The sequence below is a fragment of the Mirounga angustirostris genome, unplaced genomic scaffold (assembly GCF_029215605.1).
Source record: "Mirounga angustirostris isolate CCGP_5_RB_7025 unplaced genomic scaffold, mMirAng1.0.hap1 SCAF_4, whole genome shotgun sequence".
In the NCBI taxonomy this organism is placed as follows: domain Eukaryota; kingdom Metazoa; phylum Chordata; class Mammalia; order Carnivora; family Phocidae; genus Mirounga; species Mirounga angustirostris.
In genome coordinates, this window is record NW_026991712.1 from 62,491,818 (window position 1) to 62,496,468 (window position 4,651).

Genomic DNA, 4,651 nt, shown 5'->3' on the forward strand with positions numbered 1-4,651 from the left:
CATTGTGCAGGGCTCATACCTTCAGCTTTTTCAAAAAGGAGACACTAGAGTAAAGAGTGACGTGGGAAATGAGTGATGATTTGTAAAATGTCATTGCAATCCTATTCTATAGACCTAAGTGTATGATCATACTGAGATAGAGAAGGGGCAAGGTCCAGCTGCCTTAAGTGGAATAAAAAGAAAAGAGGTAGTGGAGAGGAGGCACAGGGCCAGTGAACAGAGAAAAGAATCATTAAAATAGAATTTTACAAAAAAATCATGGTTTATAGTCAATGTTTCATGACTGAAGAGGTATCATTTAAGGTTACAGAAAGTCGGGGTACTTGGGTGGTTTAGTCGGTTGAGCATCCGACTCTTGATTTTGGCTAAGGTCATGATCTCAGGGTCTTGAGATCGAGCCCCAGTGTTGGGATCCGGGCTCTACGCTAAGGGTGGAGTCAGCTTGTCCCTCTCCCTCTGCTCCTATCTTCACCTAAGTGCACTCTCATTTTCTCTCTCAAATAAAAAAAAAAAATAAATAAATAAATAAAATCTTTAAAATAAACAAACAAAATTACAAAAAGTTCTTTTAACTTTTAGGCCTTATTAGAACTACAGAAAACAAACTGGTGGGTCATCTCATAGAACACTACTTTTTATATATCAGACATGTTTGTCAGTAATAAAATAAGAAAATGCGTCTATCCTGATTATACCATTTATTGATTTTATCCCCTGACATCTTCCAGATAAGAGAGGACTGGATCACCTGCTCACAAGGCCCAGGTCTTGGGAGCTGTTTGTAGTGGCTGTTGGAAGGGCACTGTCCAGCTCAGCTCTTCCTGATCGATGCTTCGTTCCCCCAGCTGCGGGGAGCAAGGGAGGCTGATGGCTGTCACCTGAGTCAGTCTGTGGGAATGGCCCCAGGCAAACAAGAGGCACCTCACTGGAGGACTCACACCAACTCCTGGCCCTCCTCCTACTGCTCCTTGCCTCCTCCCCAAGGAGCCCATATCCAGTGAAGTTCCAGTCTCTTTGACTTCATGGGACAACACTGAAGGGCCACAGCTCCAGAGCTCCATATGGATTTGGTCCAGGCCTTTGTTGAGATTCTATCACATTTCACTTCCCCTCTCTGCCTGATCTCACTTCCTTCACTGCCCCAATACATGGCAATTCTAGAAAACCACCCACACCCAAATCTCTGATTTGGTCTGATTTCTTGATGTATCCCGGGTGAAAATTTGGTCTTACACAGTTTGATGTGTTCCTCCTCACTGGGGCTGACCTTACCGGTCTGCGCACCTGCATGGCTGCAGTGGGGCTCAATCTGTGAGCTCCTAACATCACAGCTTCTTTTTTTTTTACATTTTATTTTATTGTGTTATGTTAATCACTGTACATTACATCATTAGTTTTTGATGTAGTGTTCCGTGATTCATTGTTTGCTATAACACCCAGTGCTCCATGCAGAACGTGCCCTCTTTAATACCCATCACCAGGCTAGTCCATCCCCCCAGCCCCCTCCCCTCTAGAACCCTCAGTTTGTTTTTCAGAGTCCATAGTCTCTCACGGTTCGTCTCCCCCTCCGATTTCCCCCCCTTCATTTTTCCCTTCCTACTATCTTCTTCTTCTTCTTCTTCTTCTTTTAACATATAATGTATTATTTGTTTCAGAGGTACAGGTCTGTGATTCAGCAGTCTTCATCACAGCTTTTTTTAAAAAATATACACTCATATATAATCACCGCTCCCAAAGTGAGGCTGTTATATTAGAGGAGCTTTGTCACAGGCTGTGGCAAAACTAGCTCTTCTTCAATTTTTAGGTACATATATTCAACTGTATTTACCCAACCTTATGATGAATTTCACTTTGGAGCTTTTGATTTTCTTTCTTACCAGCAAATCTTAGATCAGACCATGAGAATCCACTGTTGGGGAAGGTTTGGGCAATATGGAACCACCAAAGAATAGGTGTTCCAGGTCTTAATCTTTTTCTTCTGGAATGTTCTTTGGGTATTATTAAGATTTGCCTAATTCCCCTCCCCCATTATCAAGCCTGTAAATTCAAAGGTATTGGAAAAGGGGTCTCCACTAGGCCACAAATGATCCTGATACACTCTATTCAAATCATCATCACCAAGAGGGAACATTCAAGAGTTGGGGAAGAAACAAAGAAAATCTGCTCCAAGGTAGGTTTTTGCTCATCCACCCAAGCAAAGAACAAGCTTGCAGCATCCTTCACAAAAAATAAAATAAAATAAAATAAATAAAAATAGGATATAAGCTCTCCTTTCTGATAACATTTATTGCTATAGAGACAAAGGCTAAATAAAAGTAGTACTAATGATAAAATTTAAATTATTAATGATGGGAATTGCTCCACTTATTCTTTTTTCGTTAGAGATTTTAAAAATCTTTCCTTAACAGCTTTAATGAGATGCTTATAAATTTTTCTTTTGCAAACAATACACATATTAAGACATATTCTTTGTTTTCCCTGAGTTTAGTCCTCTATATAAATGTTTAATAGTTTTCAGATTTTGTGATTCTGAAGTGTTCATATCTCTCTCCCCATCCCCCATCTTTCATTCCTTGTGCCACTTCTAATCTCCCTGGGCTTTGCCTTTGTCAGCTTGCTTAAACAGCTACCTCCTAATCCCATATAAACCACTGAACTTAAGTACAAGACTTTTGTGCATTTTCTTTTATATATTCTAAATTTTTAATGTAAAATCTCTACTCTTCTACCACATAATTTATCATTTTTCAAACTTTTGGTTCTCTCTTTTTGGAATTATAACCAGTAGAAGAAACTTAAAATTCTAGCAACTTGCTTATACTGGAACATAACTTCTTGTGGATGTCAAAGTAAAAGTAAAGAAATAAATGAATGTACACTGGTATTTTAAAAAGAGGGTATTTTTAAACACATACATGTTCTTTCTCTGCTTTGTGTGTATATTGTTAATTTTGTGTGAAATACTCTTTCCTATTCCGTCTACCTGACAAAATAAAAACCTGCTTATATATGACTACTTTTTTTGAAGCTTTCTTCACAGCCTCTATTTCCTTGGCTCTCTTCATGAACCATCTCTGCCTTGTGTAGATGTTATTATGATCGCAGCTACCTTTTACATTACTTATTTATTTTTACTTGTCTTTGGGATTTTACTTGACTCTGGGATTCTTGAAATAAAAATCTATGTACTAGTTATCCATGTATTTCCAATGTGTGGCCCAGTGCAGAGTATAAATAAGATGTTCAGTGAATGCTGGTGAATTCTTGAATAAAGGTCTAATTAAGATGGTGAATGAATCTATTTCTTATTACCTCGCAATTTTTCAAGATGGGTTATTTTCTCATGATAACAAAGGGCACATAAATGGGAAGAAGTCATTCTGAGTTAGTTGATGATAAATGCTCTTAGTTTAAAAAAACACTACTCAGAATAACCCAACTGATTGAAAAATAATAGTTGCACTGTTATTAATAAACCAACATCTTTGTACAGCTTTTGTTGTTGCAAACGCCTATCCAAAAAAATCTATCTATAGAAAACATTAATTTTGGAAAGGCTACTAAAAGAAAAATGGCAAATTACTGAATGGGATAAAATCTAAAAACCCACCCCCCCATGTGGGATACTTTTTTCCCCCCAATTTATCCAGATTCAGCTTTACTGTGAATTAATCATCTATGAAGGATGGGAGTCAAAGGAATAGAAAAAGATAAAGGAGGCCATCAAAAAAAGTTCCCTGGCAAATGGGAGGGAGGGCATGAGGTTAGGAGCCCTATTAGGGAAGGAAATGTCCTGGTCCTAGATGCCATTTTGGTCAATGATTGGAATGTTGAAGGTTGGTAGATTCAGGATGAAACATTTCTGGAGCTCCTCTAGATATTTCCCAAGAAGTTCCACTGCCCTCTCACAAGAGATGGTTGGTGTGTAGTATCGGTCCAGAATACTGAGAGTCAGGAAGGCCCCATAGCCATGGAAAGGCTGCAAAAGGAGCCTTGGTCAATACTGCCAGGTAGTCCATGTAGGAGAGTGCTGGAACCTCATGCCCATCATAGCCGGCCAGGAAGAGGTGGACATGGTATGGGGTCTGACTCTGAAGACAGTCAGTCATGTTTTGGCATGTGAAATCAGCTGCTGCTCTGGAAGTCCATTCATAATGATTTTGCATCTTATAAAGTGGCTCATTTTGCTGAATATATTCTGCAAAGTGTACTGTGTCTCCAGCCTCTCCAACACAGAGGAATAAGATTTCTTCACTCCTCTTAAGCATCTTGTTATGATCGTCCTTCATCCAGACTGTTAGTGGCCACTTGGCTGAAGGCGAGAAGGCCTTAGTCGGGGCCCCGGATGAGGTACTCCATTGTGGCGGGAGACCAAGAGGACAGAGCGTGGTACCTGCCGGCTTCTCAACCTCACCTGAGAGACATGACAAGGGACACTTTTATGCTCAGGAATTGCCTAAGAGGAATTGCATTTATATTTTTACAGATATGAATGCATTCCTGTACCTAGAAGTAGTAGATGTGTGCATATCATGGTTTTTGTCTACTCAGGTGTAACTGTTCCACGGTTTTTCTGCTCTTTCAAAAGGAGGATGGGTTACAGCAGGGGAATTAGAAGCTAAGAAACTGACAACACATGCTTGTCTTCCAA

At 39.6% G+C, this 4,651-nt stretch overlaps 1 pseudogene; it reads right to left on the reverse strand.

Annotated features, from left to right (window-relative positions):
- Window positions 1–3,676: 3,676 nt before the first annotated feature.
- LOC123860210 (proteasome subunit beta type-2-like) lies at window positions 3,677–4,359 on the reverse strand (annotated as a pseudogene).
- Between the last annotated feature and the right edge of the window lie 292 nt (window positions 4,360–4,651).